This window comes from Bactrocera tryoni, unplaced genomic scaffold (assembly GCF_016617805.1).
Source record: "Bactrocera tryoni isolate S06 unplaced genomic scaffold, CSIRO_BtryS06_freeze2 scaffold_25, whole genome shotgun sequence".
Classification (NCBI taxonomy): Eukaryota; Metazoa; Arthropoda; class Insecta; order Diptera; family Tephritidae; genus Bactrocera; species Bactrocera tryoni.
In genome coordinates, this window is record NW_024395977.1 from 11,359,213 (window position 1) to 11,377,359 (window position 18,147).

General features: G+C 35.0%; 1 long non-coding RNA gene across 2 annotated transcripts; it reads left to right on the forward strand.

Moving 5' to 3' along the window:
- The first annotated feature begins 12,962 nt into the window (after positions 1–12,962).
- LOC120780505 lies at positions 12,963–13,237 on the forward strand. Of its 2 annotated transcripts, none has more exons than XR_005705885.1 (2): positions 12,963–13,048; positions 13,149–13,237. It is a non-coding gene; the product is annotated as an uncharacterized LOC120780505 (long non-coding RNA). The 2 variants fall into 2 exon arrangements; XR_005705884.1 differs by having other exon boundaries at positions 12,969–13,067.
- Positions 13,238–18,147: the final 4,910 nt, after the last annotated feature.

Consider the following 18,147-nt stretch of genomic DNA (forward strand, 5'->3'; position numbering starts at 1 on the left):
CAAATTCAAATTGTGTTTATTTTTGCCGGTGAAGTAACAAGTGCCGAGGTAAGTGGTGGCTAGCAATAGCGAGAGAAACAATAATATAAAATATGAAAACTGAAATCAAACTATTACAAATAGTTTATATATTTATAAATAATTGCATTCGACTCTGATTTTGAGTTAGTTTAAGAAAATTTCAAACATATTTTTATAATTACTACAGTATATCGAGAAGGTAACCCTGCGTTGGGAGAGAGCAATCAGCTGACACGTTTCTACGGGAAAAATCCAAATGCCGTGGAAATCTACGGTATCCTACGGTAAAGCGGGCGGTAAAAGCGGTGTTGGCTAATCATTTACATTGCGCTCCCATAAGATAGGTCGTATCAGTTGACTCGGGCCACGGTTTTGCGGAATTCGCTGTTTGCGCTCTAACTCAGGAGAGAGTTAAGGAACGTTTGATTACACGACACGACAATGTCAAGTGAGTTATCCGACAATAGTAATAAGAAGACTACATGTATTGAATCATCTCCTAGTAAATGTACTCCATCAGTACTGCAAAATAAATCAGATCAGTTGCCAGCGCTGATCCAACCTAATGTGAAATACTTTTTTGAGCAAGTCAAAAGTATTTCTTACCAAGATGGCCCTAAATCAAAGAAAATTACTGAAGCAATTGTGAAATATATTATAATGGACAACAAGCCATTTTCCACTGTAGAAGGAAAAGGTTTTCTGCAGATGATGAAGGAACTGGTTCCGCTTTTTAAAGTTCCAAGTAGAGAAACCATAAAATTATGAGTGGATGAAAAATATTAAGCGCTGTCTTCAATTTTCAAAGAGTATATTCGTAAGTGCGACAGTTATTGCCTGACGATATGGACGGAGACTATGAAAAATCAGTCGTTCCTTGGGGTAACAATTCATTTTTTGGACAATTTACGTTTGTTGAGTGGGACGTGAGGAGTAATCGAACTGCAAGAAAGTCATACAGCAGCTTATTTAGAAGAAACTATGTTTAGACTTTTCAACGGGTGGAACGTTTCCTTAAAAAAAGTTTCTGCTTGTGTAACTGATAATGATTCAACCATGATGAAATTAAATAGAAGCGTAATAGTAAGAACGCTATGGAATTCATGTTTTTATATGTTAGAGAGATTTGTCCACTTAGCCCCTATTTTAAGTGAAGTACTGCTCACTCGCCCAGAAGCACCTCTATGGTTAATGCCTCCGAGCTGAACAAAATTAAGGAGGTGATTGAATTATTAAAGTGTTTTGAAATTGTGACCAGGGAGATTTCGGCTGATAACTACGTTACCACTAGCAAGGTTATACCTTTAGTAAGCTGTTTAACTGAAGTTCTGACAAAAATTTCAGCTCAAGACGCTATTGTAAGGGAGCTAAAAAGTGAACTGTAAAAGAACATGAATAAGAGATTTGACAAACTTGAATTTAATTCAGTTCTGGCGTTGGCTACTGTATTGGATCCGAGATTTAAATTTCTGAATTTTAAAGATGCACTGGCTAAAAACAAAACAGTTTTGTATTTAAATAATTTCACAAAGGATGCAAATTATGGCTGTTTAAATGAGTTAAGCATCCACCCCCTTTACCCGTAAAAACTGGCGCACCCTAATAAGGTAACTTAATACACCACAGCTGATGACACTACATCACACCACAATTGAGAACATCACCACACCTAGCAAACGGTCACCATACGACCACTCACCATGGCTATACACCAACAAACTCTTCAAAAGGATGGAAAACGGAAAAGCAGACACATTTCGTCACTTTCTCAAACGCTTCTGCGTAACTTTGGATCGGCCGTGATCCGCAACTATTTCGACATCGCTGCGCTCCACATTGATCCTGCATTTGTTGTTCAATAAGATTCCATTTGTTGTAACCGGAATTTGTATCACAAATAAATTATCGAGTGTTAGTGACTCATAAACTTAAATACAGTGGTGTGATTCTCACTCAGTTAGGCACCCAAATATTCATGGTCCTTCGAGCCTTACAGAAAGGCACTATTGGATTTTAAAGTAAAAATCTAAAAAAGAAAAAATAAAACAGAACAAAGTGTGGTGACAAAAACAGTGTTAATAAAACAATAAAAAAAAGCAACCAAGCGAACAGAGCACAGTGTGCTAAGATTAAAAAACGAAAAGTGTCCCAAACAGAAAAAAGTACATATATACTTATATATATACACATGCGAAAGGAAAATTAAATTTTGTATACTTATTTACAACAAAAAAGACAAAACAAAAATAAAAAACAAAAAAAGTGCAGTGGAACAAAAACAAAAAAAAATAATACTGCGACATAAAACATAAATTTACAAAACCAAAATATAAACAAGTTTACAACACAAAAACAAATTAAACGGGAGAACAAAATAAACGAAACAATTTCAACAAACAAAAACGCATGAAACCTAAGCACCAAACATAAATCGGGCGCGAAAAGCTAAATCACCAATAAAACGAAACAAACGGGCGCGAACATTAAAACAAATATACAAGTAGTACATACATACAACAAAACAACATCACGAGAAGGTAGCCAGCTGGAGCACAGGAATTGGAAGAAGGCGAACAGACAAATCAGCTGGAAGCGGTTCGGAGAGGAGCACATACATACAAACATACATACATATGTATATACAATTACAAAGCCCTTGATGCAACCAAGTGAGCGTATTTAGTCCATTTTTTTATACTTAATAATATGCATATATGTATAGAAAAAGACGGTTTTATATGCTAAAATAAAATCTGCAACTTAAAATCCGTTTTAATAGCACAACGAAGCGGTTACCAACAATATACTATATATCGAAATATTTATAAAAAATTAAATGCCTATATGTTAAGCTTACCTTTGTGTATTCAAACACAACTATTTAACAAAAACAGAAAGAATCCAAAAATCAAGTATTTATTTACTTGCAATATTTTCCGGCAATACCTCTTATGTTTAACAAAGCAATAAGCAGGATTGCATAAATTAAGTAAGCAAAGGCACAAACTAAATCAATATTATAATATAAACAAAGCAAAGCGAAGCAAGAGTTGCAAAAAATACAAACATACATATAAGCATATTTAGCTAATAATATACAAATTATTATACCTACATATAGAGCAAAACATACATATTTACATATATGTAAATGTGTGCACCCTTTTTTTCAATTCCGTTTTCGCGCTCACCTCACAGTGCATAATAACTTAAAAAAGCAAATTGATCTCCTAACGAGCTCTCAATTGCTTAAGAACATAAACATAATACTAACAATTCGTGCATGCTTAGGTAAAAAGCACATTGATCTCTCCAACGAGCTCACAATTGCACAAAACATAAGTACCTACCTACGCATGTATATAGAACAGTGGCGCTCAACGCAATAAAAATCCAAAAACGCGTGTTTGACTGATAATTCTGCTACTGCGAAAAATAAAAAAAAAAAATAAAAAAAAAGCAACAAATTATTCTGTCGCAAGTAATACAAAACGTCATTAATAAAACAAATATTTTCAGAAAGATAATCCGAAGTAATAAACTCTTATTTATATAAAAGAGTATTCGATTTCAAATCATACTATATTCTTATTAAAATCAGTCTACACTGAGAAAATTTTAATTAATTGAATAATTTTTTTGAGAAATAGAAAAGATGAATGACGATATAAGTCAAATTACACTTGCAGGAGCTACACGCTCAAAACAGGTTGCTAAATTTGTTTCACAAAGTGAAAGTTTAGTAAGATACTGCACTCGGTTTTCATCTTCGCCTATTCAGGCAAACTCTGAATCCGCATTAGAAATAAAAAAAGGAAAATCTCGATAATTTTTGGACTCGTCTCCAAGCGGCTCATGACGCCATAGTAGGTTCTGACGATTCAGACCTATCACAAACTTTGAAATAATCAGCTTACGTTATATATGAAAACTGCTTAGACCAGTATGAACAAACAAAAGCTATGATCTCCGATCAAATAAAACTAATAAAAGCAATTGCACCTTCTCCACATCCGAGAGTAGAGCTGCAACAATATCAAGAGGCAAGTTCAGGCATCCACCTCGAGGTGCCGGCATGTGACACAGAAATATTTTATGGAGGTTATGAAGAATGGCCGTCCTTCCGGGACATGTTTACAGCCGTTTACATCAACCATCCAGAACTATCAAAAGCACAAAAATTGTATCACCTCCGATACAAGACAAAAGGTCAGGCAGGCATAATAGTAAAACAGTTCGCTCTTAATGACGACAATATCAATTTGGCTTGGGAAGCTCTAAAAGCGAGATATGAAAATGAAAGAATACTGGTCGATAAACAAGTAACGACACTAATGAACTTGCCAAAAGTTAAGAAAGGAACAAGTGTAGAATTCATCAAACTAGAATCCAATGTTTCAAATTGCTTGTCGATTCTATCGACACTAAATATTCCCACAGACAGCTGGGACCCAATCCTGGTAAACATTTGCACCGCCGCATTACCAGAAAAGTCGTTACTTCTATGGGAGCAATCGCTCTCATCACGAAAAAAGTGCCCAACGTGGCAACAAATGAAAGATTTTCTCACCACCCAATATGAAATTGCGGAAAGGTTAGAAGAAAATATAATTAATACTAAGAACATTAAACACGACCAAAACCGAAGCTTCAATAGGCCCCAAGCTAGAAGCAACAAAAATTTAAACAAAAACGTTCACAAAACGCAATCGTTCACATCTGAACAACGAAAACATACGTCATGCGAACTATGTAAAAGAGGGCATAAACTTAAATCTTGCGAGAGGTTTAAAAGCTTAAAAGTTAACGAACGAAATAATTTTGTCAGGTCAAAAAGACTTTGCACAAATTGTCTGTCACATGCGCATACATATAAAAATTGCAAAAGTAAATTTAATTGCTTCCATTGTCACAAAAGACACCATACAATGCTTCACTATAGCACGTATCCGCTATCACACCAAAAAAGGGCGCATATTAAAAAAACCACGGGTTTAATTGCAAGCAAATCCAGAAACCCAAAACTGTAAAAATTGCCAAGAGACACCATGTTGCTCAAAGGCACAAAAAATTCAAACGCTGCACAGCGAAATACAAAGTGGACTAGTTGCAGAACCAGTTTCCACCATACCAACTCAAGTTGAGGACAAATACCTTAATTCAAAATTAAGGAAATTGCAAAAGTTAAGGAAACTTCCAACAACAAACAAAATTATAAAAGATTAGTATTGTGAGCACTTCTCTAAAGCCACAACTACTCGATCAAATAATGGCCGGTATGTCGTACGACAACCAATAGAGCCACAATTTTCTAATACCCCACATAAAGGTAGAAAAAGCAAAGTCAGAATTCAATCTGACAATAATAAAAATTCAAATATCTGTCACATTTCGACCCCCCAGGGTGGCCTCGCCACTTATGATTACTGACGCAACATTTATGGGAATCAGCTATACAAAGCATAATTATAAAAAAAATTATCTACTCCACGAATCGAAGCCGTTCTCTATTCACGGCACATCCCTCGCAAGATCCCTCTAATTTCATAGTCCTAATCGAGGGCTAAGGAGTACCCATACGTGGAGATACTATCCTTCATAAGCCGATTAATTTGGTGATAATCCAGAAAAAGCAAGTACTAAATGATCAGCATAATAACTTTCAAAGAAACAACCGCTATGTATAATAACTACGAAAAGCACTCGTAAATGCGCAATATATAGTTTCATATCGTATGAACGTCAAAGCATGTCTGTTTAAAACCAAAACCATTTCCAGCGTTTATTCTGAGCCCTCGGGTACTATACTAGCAGTACGCCGATATATACTAGGCAAAATATTCGCCTAGGGGGCCCAGGATGTTTAAATGAGTTAAGCATCCACCCCCTTTACCCGTAAAAACTGGCGCACCCTAATAAGGTAACTTAATACACCACAGCTGATGACACTACATCACACCACAATTGAGAACATCACCATACCTAGCAAACGATCACCATACGACCACTCACCATGGCTATACACCAACAAACTCTTCAAAAGGATGGAAAACGGAAAAGCAGACACATTTCGTCACTTTTTTCGTCACACTCGCTCGTGCTGATACTTTTGATTCGTCTGCGGGCCTAAGCGCATAAGTTATACCTTTTTTTCGAGGCAGAGCTCAAACGCTTCTGCGTAACTTTGGATCGGCCGTGATCCGCAACTATTTCGACATCACTGCGCTCCACATCGATCCTGCATTTGTTGTTCAATAAGATTCCATTTGTTGTAACCGGAATTTGTATTACAAATAAATTATCACTTATTTCGTATCCGCTAAAATAATGTTTTTTAATTGGTAAAATTAATCGCGAGTGTTAGTGACTCATAAACTTAAATACAGTGGTGTTATTCTCACTCAGTTGGGCACCCAAATATTCAATGGCGTTAGTACGTCGGAATCTTCGGATGAGTGTGCCACAGAAAACCCGTTTGATATTTGGAGCCATCATAAACAGTTGGCCCACCAAAATATGAAATGTAAGTTTTCCAATTTATCTACTATTACAACAACGGAAGTTGAAGTGCAAATGTATCTTGGATCAGCTGTTGCTTCTATCAAACAGAATACAACAGAAATGTGGGATGATATGAAAAATGGATTTCCTGAATTGTATAAACAAGCTTCCAAATATTTATCCATTGTGGCCACTCAGTCCCTAGTGAACGACTGTTTTCTAAAGCTGGAGCAACGATCACACAGCAAAGAAATCGCTTGACAGGGAAAAGACTTTCCAAATTGTTATTTTTAAATTCTGTTTTAAATCAATAATTTGTTGTTTGCTCAAAAACTATTTATATCTTTTATTTATTGAGAAAAGGGTTTAATAGATAGCTAAAATATATATCAATTAAAAGAGTACTAGTGTATTTCACTTAATTATGGTTTTGAAATAAGCTTTTTATGCTCACTTATAAAATATGTTAAAAAAGTTCAAAAATCCATCGATGTTTCGATACATCGATGTTTTTGATTTCGATGTTGTTTGAAGAAACATCGATACATCGAACCATCGATGTTTCATTTCACGATGTTTGCATCTCTATCGGTATGGCCACCAGTATGCCGGAGCAAGCCTTTTGAATGGCCTCTACGTCTGCACAATGCTTTCCTTACATGGGCAAATGCATTTTTCCGAAAAGGAAGAAGTCGCACGGTGCCATATCAGGGGAATACGGGGAGTGGTTAATGGTTACAATGTGATTTTTGGTCAAATAATCTGTCACAAACGGTTCTTCGAATGTTGGATTCTGAGCAATTTTTGGTCGTCAGTCAAATTTAATGTTGGCTCTCTGTTCGAAGCTCATTTTCGCACAGATAACACAAACACACTGACACTTAAAACGCAATAACTTCACTGTCGATCGATGAAATGCCAGGAAATCTCACTGGACAATCGATAAACATAGGAGATTAAATTAATAATTTATAAAGAGTGTGTTAGAGAATTTATTGGTGAGGATTTAATCCTTCAACTGGACGACGCTCATAAGCTCAAAATTGTTGTATGGACTTGGTTAAAAGCATAAATAATTGTATGAAAAGTATTATCTTAGGTTGCGGCATTGGTTTATGAAACTAACATAAAATAACGGTGGTCATTGGGATTACTAAGATAAATGTTCACTTAATATGGATGCATTATATTTTCTTTCCTCTACAATTTATTATTACTTTGTTTGTTGTTAAAAGAACAGCTCTTATTTATAGTTGTAGTAAAGTATGTACAGCAATTTTAACAAATGGTAGTAAACACAATAAAAACTATAATAAAATTTAAAATAACTTTATAAAGCTGGCTAAATGAGCACCTGACCCCCCTCTTAATATAATCAAGCTACACCCCACTCATACACACCATACTCAACACGACTACACCATCTACATCATCCACATCATATTCCACACATCTACACCATATTCACATCCACACCTCATATTCAACACGTCATCATTTCATCATCATCTACACCACACCTTTCACACCACACATGAGGACACCAAACACAAGTAACAAAAGGGACTGGCGGACGGGCCAGCCTTGCTTTTTCTCATACGATCCGTGCGCTTATACGTACATACGAGTTTCCCGCTTTGAAATCATTTCGCCAACACAAAAGGGTAAGTGCCGCGAGGTTTTTTTTCGAAAAAAACGAAGACTTCTATTTAAAACATGGTCCTTCGAAGCCGTACCGGACGGCAGTAGTGGTAACAATAACAAAATAATAAAAAATATAAAAAAAATCGGTCACGGTAACGCGGTAACTAAATCAAAAAAGGGGGAAAAAAAAAGAACCCGGAGTATAAAACGGGTGAAACAAAAAACTGAAAAAATTTGTGTTAAGACACCGGTAGTGAAGTGACACTTTTTAAATCGGTTACAAAATAAACCGTTGGTGGACATACATATGAAAACGTGAAAAAAAAGCAAGGAAAAAATTAAAAAGTGAAAAAAATTTAATATAAGTGTGGAAAACGGTAGTAATACCTGACCGTTGGTGACAAGAAAAAGAAAAAGAAAAAGTCCCGGTAGAACAAAACCGGTAGTGTAAAACAAAAAAAAAAAAATCTTCAAACGGTAGTAACAACTGGCCGTTGGTGACCACGAAAAAGTCCCAGTGTAGAACAAAACCGGTAGTGTAAAAAAGAAAAACCAAACGTGAAAAACTGTGAAACTTTGGACAAAAATTTAAAAAAAAGAGGAAAGCGGTGGTGAAGAAAAAAAAAGAATTGGAAAAAAGGGAACAACCTGTGTGAAAAAATTTACAAACAACAAATACAGTGATAACAAAAAAAAACAAAAAACAAAAAAAAATATACATATAAACAAAATCTAATATACATATGTACACATGTACGTATATTGTATATGTTAAAAAAGTGAATACCTGTGGGCAAACCAAGTGTGAAAAAATTGAACAAAAGTGCGGTGCTAAACATAAAATACATATATAATACATACATATACAAATGTATGTAAGGTGAAACCAAAAAAAAAAAAAAAAAACAAAGAGTGAGGTGACAAAGTGTGGTGCGCAAACTAAAGGTTAACATAACAAACAAATTTCATTTCACAGTGCGGTGAAAACAAAACCAAATCGAAACAAAAGAGGAACCAGGAAAACCCAACAACACCAGCAACACAAAGATTGGAGAAAGACGCACAGGCACAAGCACAAGCACAGGCACAAGCGCAGGCACAAGCGCTATCACAAGCGCAGGCACCCAATAAACAATTGCGTAAATGTTTTGTAAATCTGCGCTAAAATAAACTTATCTACAAACATTTGAGTAAACTTACTTACAAATGTGAGAAATAAGTTTAATTATAAGTTTACTTATCTTATATTTGTAAGTTTAAAATAAATGCGTTGAAAAAACGTTTACTTACAAACATAAATGTAAACTTATGATGCAACATTGCAAATCAGTTTACATGTAAACACAAAAAGTAAACCAACCGTTTACCATTTCCCGTTAGTTTTTTCGCCGACTCTCTGACGACTGTTTTTTCTTTTTTGAGTGATCGCAGTTCATAATTATTGAATTTGTGAGATGTAAAGACGTGCGTTTTAAATAAAACAGTGGAAAAGTTAATAACTAAAAATAATTAATTGAAAAATTACTTACATATAAGTATTATTTAGAAGTGTTATAAATAAAATAAAATAAAAAAGGCCTTTACAATATAAAAGGGTAAGTTGCATGTTGTATTTTAAGGCGTTGTTATAATTTTTTTAACTGCTATTCGCGGAAAATTTGCCACGCATTCTAACTAAGTTTGTTTTTTGCAGGAATACTGGAAATAAGGTGCTTCCAAAACTTAAAAGGTAAATTGTTGTTTTTTACATTAACATATGTTATACTTGGTTATAAAAATTGCAAATGAGTTCCTTAAAGCGGTACAGAACAGCAAAAACTTTTAGTTGCCAGTTGATGCACTTGTTGTATTCAAATGATAATGAACAGTCGCAACCTACAACCTCCGCAGCTTCACCTAATCCTTGCCCTATCCTATCCACTTCTTCCCCGCCGCGGAGGGATGAATGTGAATTTCAACTAATTGAACAAAATTTGAGTGAATCAAGTTCTGATTCAGATGAGTTAAGTCCTTCAGAATTTTATGAGCATCAGCCACCAATTGATATCTTCATAGATGAACTTACATCATGGGTTATTGAATCAAACATTTCAAACGATTTGGGAAATAAGCTTTTGAAAATTTTAGGCACTAAAATTCCTGGACTACCAAAGGATGTTCGCACATTAAAACAAACTCCAACCGACGCCCCTACTACTTGCTTAAATGAAGGGCAATATTTCCATTATGGTCTTAAAGATTGTTTGACAGATTTTCTTCAAACAAAATTACATTCACTAAGTTCAAATGATTTAGCATTAAATATAAATGTAGATGGCTTACCAATATCTAAAAGTTCAAAGAAAAATTTGTGGCCAATTCTGATAAATATTTATGGTACAGAATCTGTGTTAGTTGTTGGAATTTTTGCCGGTAGTTCTCATCCAATATCTGCTAATGAATATCTAAAACCTTTTGTTGATGAAATGAATGATCTTATTGCCAGCGGACTCCAATTTGATTCAAAAAATTATAATGTTAAATGTCGAGCGTTTATTTGTGATGCACCCGCAAGAGCCTTTATATTAAGCATTAAGGGTCATTCAGGCTACAGCTCTTGTACAAAATGCACCCAGAAAGGCGAACGTCAAGAAAACAGAACAATTTTTCCCTTTCAACCACATCCTTCCAGAACAAATGCAGATTTTCGAAATAGAACTGACATACAACATCACAAGCAGCTCAGTCCCATCATTTTAGAAAATTTACCAACAGATATGATCAAGCAATTTCCACTTGATTATATGCACGTTATTTGTTTAGGGGTAGTAAAAGTTCTGTTGTTATCTTGGGTGAAAGTAAGAAACAGGAACTATTCGTTGCAAAATGAAAAAATAACTTGTTTAAACGCCAATTTATTAGGTCGTTAGGTTAGGTCGTTTCAAAAACGGTTCTTTCAATTTTGTTGTTAAAAACGGTTTGTACTTTTCTTTAAAAGCTCCAGATAATTTTTATATGAGTGACAACTTAATCTTTAGAACTGTTTCTATTATTAAAAGTAGGGACAATGAAATCATTTTACAAGGACATCATTTACAAAATTTAAAAGATTTATTTATAACTCCTTTAAAATCATCAGTATTTCATATATATCGGGTGATTTTTTAAGAGCTTGATAACTTTTTTTAAAAAAAAAACGCATAAAATTTGCAAAATCTCATCGGTTCTTTATTTGAAACGTTAGATTGGTTCATGACATTTACTTTTTGAAGATAATTTCATTTAAATGTTGACCGCGGCTGCGTCTTAGGTGGTCCATTCGGAAAGTCCAATTTTGGGCAACTTTTTCGAGCATTTCGGCCGGAATAGCCCGAATTTCTTCGGAAATGTTGTCTTCCAAAGCTGGAATAGTTGCTGGCTTATTTCTGTAGACTTTAGACTTGACGTAGCCCCACAAAAAATTGTCTAAAGGCGTTAAATCGCATGATCTTGGTGGCCAACTGCCCATGCATCCCGAAAAATGCACTGTTTGGTGTGGTTTGTACGCTGGTGGAATCATTGGACCGTATTTTTTCAAAGATGCTGTTGGACGCAACGTTACGGTGAATGGCGATCGCTATCGTTCGTTGCTAACAAACTTTTTGTTGCCAAAAATGGAAGAACTGAACTTGGTTGACATGTGGTTTCAACAAGATGGCGCTACATGCCACACAGCTCGCGATTCTATGGCCATTTTGAGGGAAAACTTCGGAGAACAATTCATCTCAAGAAATGGACCCGTAAGTTGGCCACCAAGATCATGCGATTTAACGCCTTTAGACTATTTTTGTGGGGCTACGTCAAGTCTAAAGTCTACAGAAATAAGCCAGCAACTATTCCAGCTTTGGAAGACAACATTTCCGAAGAAATTCGGGCTATTCCGGCCGAAATGCTCGAAAAAGTTGCCCAAAATTGGACTTTCCGAATGGACCACCTAAGACGCAGCCGCGGTCAACATTTAAATGAAATTATCTTCAAAAAGTAAATGTCATGAACCAATCTAACGTTTCAAATAAAGAACCGATGAGATTTTGCAAATTTTATGCGTTTTTTTTTTAAAAAAAGTTATCAAGCTCTTAAAAAATCACCCGATATAATACAAACAGCTTAACTTTTTCAAATATCTTAAGTTCCCATATCCTAACCAAAATAATAAAAGTATTTTATTTACATAACTTTGAAAGTGATTCACATTCCTTTCTTCTCCTAGTTTCTCATAATGTCCGCCAATAAATCATACACATACAACTCCCAAGAACCAATAGCCCAAACAAATACCGATGGAGTGCATTTGCAATTTGAAACATCCATCAACCAAAACGGAAATAACCACACCATAGTCGAAGAAGCAGGAACAATTAATAGCTATACACTGGATCCCACATTTTTAGAAGGTAGTCAATACCAATTATTTATTTGAAATTTTTTTTTTAATGAAAATGTTTTTTTGCAGCAATTCAAAGCACCATTGATGCAGCTGTATCAAAATCTATGGGAAGAATCGTCGAGGAGGTAAGAAGCTTGCAGCGAGATATCGCAGAGTTGAGGAATAGCAGAGACAATGTTCCATCAAAAAAGATTATGCCAGCGGAACCTTTAAACACAGTGGAGCAATTTATGGAATTGGAGAGTTTACTCCAGAAGGATGAAGAATATGCTAAATTTGTAAGTAAATATTTATTGACTGTTTGAAAGCCAATTTTACAATTTCCTTTTTTTGAAGAAATCGGAACTTATGCAAAATATTAAATACACAGGAGCGAAATTCGTAAGAACAACTTGGCGCTCATTGGTATCCGATGAATGTGCTCAACATTTTGCTTGGAGTGGAACGTCAGACAAAAAACCTGTCCGCGTCTTAAAAGTATCTATGGCTATCCGAGGTACTTAATAATAAAACTTAATAAACTTTATATTTACATGTGTACTTATATACTTATATATATTTTTAATTTAAATTTCAGATGTCTTCTTACATGAAGTGAAGGGCAATGACACTGAATATATAAGTGGCACCAAGACGATTTTTCAGTTTGCCAAAAATAGACAAAAACGGAAGCACCAAAATGCAGCAAATTAATTATTTTACCTAACTATTTTTCTATCATTTCATTTTTAAAGAATGTTTTTTAAATTTTAATTTTTAGTATAAGTTTGATTTAACTTATGAAGAATTTTTTTAATTTTTAGTATAAGTACATATGTATATATAATAAATAATATTAAATGAATTAAAACTAATAAAGAAAATAATTATATATCTTTAAAAATATATCATGCGATTTATTTTACTACCATTACATAAAATCATTACAACACGTTTACAAATACATTTGAAAATAAACTTACAAGCGGTTGGATATTAATTTAATAAATGCTTACTTTTAAGTTTAAAAATAAGCGATTTTACAAGTATGTGAAAAAGGCCAAAGTAATGTAACGTTTTGGTTCTTTACAAGTCTTTTGTAATGAAAAACGTAAACTTTTTGTAACGAAAAGGTTTACCAGTGTAAGTTTATTTTAAGTTTATTTACAAACGCGATTGTTTACTGGGCAAGAGCACAGGCACATACACATACTCTCATATTATCCCCAAAAGCCCCTGGCGGAAACCAAAGTGAGTTGTATCGTTCCTTTCAATTTTATATATCACTTTCATATGCATATGTATGGTTTAGTATCTAAAACTTAAATTTACGGTTCAGACCAAAATTCAGGTCGAAAAATAAGCGAAAACCGTTACCAAACTGTTTTCAGAGTTCGGTTTATTTTCCGGTAAAAACCGTACACCGCTAACAAAGCAGTTTGGTACTGTATATAAAAGATTAGTGATTGCCGGTAAATGCTTACCGTTGTGTTATAACACAAAACTACCCAGAGAAAAAATATATAAAAATTCAAGTATTTAAATTTGCGAAATTTTCAGCCCCTTATACTTAATCAAGTATAAGCAGGATTGCTTAAAGTAAGCTACGGCAAGCACAGAAAAAAGAAAAAAACAACAAACAAGAACGTATTTGCGAATTAAATTTTATAACATACATACATATGTACAAATAATTCACGTATATTCCAAAAACCTATAAAGAGCATAACTGGCTCATCTACTACTGAAATCATATCCGCATATATTTATTTCAAAATATATACATTTAGTATATACATATATTCTAAAGTCAGAATATCATTCTATTTTCTTTTCGCGGCCTCGTCTCACTGCGTACACATATACATACTTATGTATAAGCGGCGCAGTTATACAAATTATGTATATACTTACTAACAAGTGAACTTACGAAAATTACCTACGGTCGTTTAATTCTCTTTCGTGGTTCATTCATACCGCGAACATTTTTACACATATACGCATATATACATACATATATATACATACGGGCGCAAGTATATTCAATATATAATATACTGGAAGAAATACCCAATCGACATTGGGTACAAAGTATAACAATAAATACATATAACAAAAAGGATTTTTGTAACATATAACATTTGTACAAAAGTGTATTGTCACGTATGTAGTTACGCTCACTGCTTCAAAGTCCACATAGGCAAATATTCCGCGATACCCCTTGGTTTTCGTCTAACAAAACCAAGCAGGATTGCGTATAAACTATATTCAAAGTCCACATTGGCATATTTCCGCAATATCCCCTTGATTTTTGATCAACAAAAACAAGCAGGATTGTGTAAAATAAACAAAAGCGTAATACATATGTACATACATGCATATGTACAAAGTGCAGTGATCTCTACAACGAGCGCTCATTAGCACATAATAAATAAAAGATCCACCTATAGGTATACCCTATAGGATATTTGGACATACAAAATATATAAAACAAATATATACAAGAAAAATAAAAAATACTTAAAATAATTTCCGGTCATTAAAAAAAAAAAAATAATAATAATAATAATCATTAAATCAAATTTAAGTGATTAATTATTTATTTCATTTTAAAACTCTTATTAACTTAAAAGAGTTCGCGATTGCGCATATTATTACTCCGAAATACGTAAAGCGTTATCTTTATTCAATTTCGTTCAAAGTTACCTAAAAGAGTTCTCGTCTAATCATATACATAAATACAGATATATACGAAAATATTTTTTAAAAATCTCGGTTTATCAAAAAATCATTGGTTATTTACTTGTTGGAAACTCTTACATACACAAGAGTCTTCTATTCGACATTTGATCTAGAAGTCTAGTTTTCACTAAGACGTTTTGATTCATTCTATACATCTTTTAAATGAGCTCAGACTCAAAGGAATCGAAAACAACTCAGTTGCTAAAAGTTCCAAAGATGATTTCAGACGAAAAAAGTCCGTGTACACCGGCTGAAGCTACACGCTCAAAGCAAGGTGCTACAAAACTAAAGAGGGGTAAAGATATTTCTTATACAAAATTCATTGCTGAGAGTGACAGTTTGATACGATACTGCACTCGATTTTCATCTTCACCGATTCAAGATAATTCTGAATCGGTCTTAGAAATCAAAAAAGATAATTTAGACAATTCTTGGACACGTCTCCAAGCGGCATATGACGCAGTCGTAGAATCTGACGACTCAGATCTACCGGAAAACTTTAAATCCTCGGCATACACCAAGTATGAACACTGCCTAGATCAGTTCGAAGACACAAAAGCAATGATTTCTGATCAACTAAAGCTTTTAAGAGCAATTGCACCTACTCCACAACCAAAGGTAGAGCTGCCACAAAGACAAGCCCAAGAGGCAAGTTCAGGCATTCACCTTAAAGTGCCAGTATGCGACACAGATATATTTCATGGTGGTTATGAACAGTGGCCGTCCTTCCGGGACATGTTTACAGCTGTGTACATAAACCATCCTAAATTATCACAAGCGCAGAAGTTGTATCACCTCAGATACAAAACCAAAGGTCAAGCAGGCGTAATAGTCAAACAGTTCGCTCTGAATGACGAAAATTTCAATTTTGCTTGGGAAGCTCTTAAAGCACGTTACGAAAATGAGAGAATATTGGTCGACAAGCAAGTGACGATACTAATGAATTTAGCAAAAATTCAGAAAGAAACCAGTGAAGAATTCATAAAGCTTCAATCCACGGTTTCAAATTGTTTGTCCGTTTTATCGACACAGAATATTCCCACAGATAATTGGGACCCCATTCTGGTAAATATATGCACAGCTGCATTACCAGAAAATTCGTTACTTTTGTGGGAGCAATCGCTCTCATCGCGTAGAAAGTGCCCAACGTGGCAGCAAATGAAAGAATTTCTTACTACCCAATATGAAATCGCAGAAAGGGTAGATAAAAAACTAGTCAGAACGAAAAACGTTCAAAACGACCTCAATAGAAGCTTCAATAGACCGCAAGCAAGTAGCCACAATAATTTAAATAGAAGCTTTTTTAAAAATCAATCGTTCACTTCTGAACAATATAAGCAAACGTCATGCGAATTTTGTAGAGGAGGTCACAAACTAAAATCATGCGAAAAATTCAAAAAAATGAATGTTAGCGATCGGAACAATTTCGTAAGAACCAAAAAATTATGTACCAACTGTCTGTCACATGCGCATACGCTTAAAGATTGCGAAAGCAAATTTAATTGCGTTTACTGCCATAAAAGACATCATTCAATGTTACATATAACAAATTTTTCCAGCTCACCCCCAAACAATGCAAACGTAAAACGAGCAAGAGGATTAGTTGCCACAACAAATTCTGATAACTGCCAAGAAGCACCATGCTGCTCAAAGGCGTTGAAAACCCAAACGCTACATAGCGAAAATCACAGTAGGGTACTATTACCCACAGCAGTTGTCTCCATCGAACACCGAGGAGAACTGTTCAAACTCAGAGCCTTAATAGACCAAGGATCACAACGATCATTTATAGCGTCTAGGGCACAAAACAGGCTACAGTTACCAACAAAACTGGCCAACTTTGAAATCACGGGAATGGGCGGAAGAGTTGTTCAAAACTCAAATAAAATCTGCCCCATTACCTCTTTTCCCCGAAAGCGGATAAGCGCATACAAGCAGAAGCTATTGTCTTACCGCAATTAACCAACATGCTACCAAGCTATCATATAAATAGCAAGCATTGGCAAAAGGTTTCACACCTTAAGTTAGCAGACCCCAACTGCAACACTCCCGCTCAAATAGATCTCCTATTAGGCAGCGATCTCATACCACAAATTATTCTCGAAGGTATTGAGAAAATTACCAAAACACTTCTGGCGCAAAATACCATTTTCGGATGGGTCCTAAGCGGACTAGTTGCGGAACCAGTTACAACATTAACAACTCAAGTTGAGGAAGTCTCAAATGAGTACCTCAATTCACAATTGAGAAAGTTTTGGGAACTAGAAGAACTCCCCCCCATATCAGTCACAACCCCTGAAGATCAGTATTGTGAGGATTTTTACAAAGCCACAACTACTAGATCAGACAACGGTCGGTACGTCGTACGATTACCACTTAAGCAACAATTTCCTAACACACTCGCCTTAGGTCACTCTCGCACCACTGCAATTCAGCAGTTTCTAAGTATGGAAAGAAACTTACTTAAAAAAGGCGAACTCAAATCTGAATATGATGGTGTGTTAGAAGAATACCTCCATTTGGATCACATGGAGGAAGTAACCCCAGGGGAGAAAATCGTCAACGGCAAATACTACTCCTTTTATCTGCCACATCACGCAGTAGTGAAGCCAGACAAAAAAACAACAAAAGTAAGAGTTGTCTTCAATGGCTCGAAAACCACTAGTTCAGGGAATTCCCTAAATGATATCCTATTTACGGGACCCACACTCCAACCAGATTTAATGCTTCTGATTTTAAATTGGCGTATATTCAAATACGTATTCAATGGGGACGTTGAAAAAATGTATCGGCAAATAGTCGTACATAAAGACGACCAAGATTTTCAACGTATTATGTTCCGAAGATCCCCCACC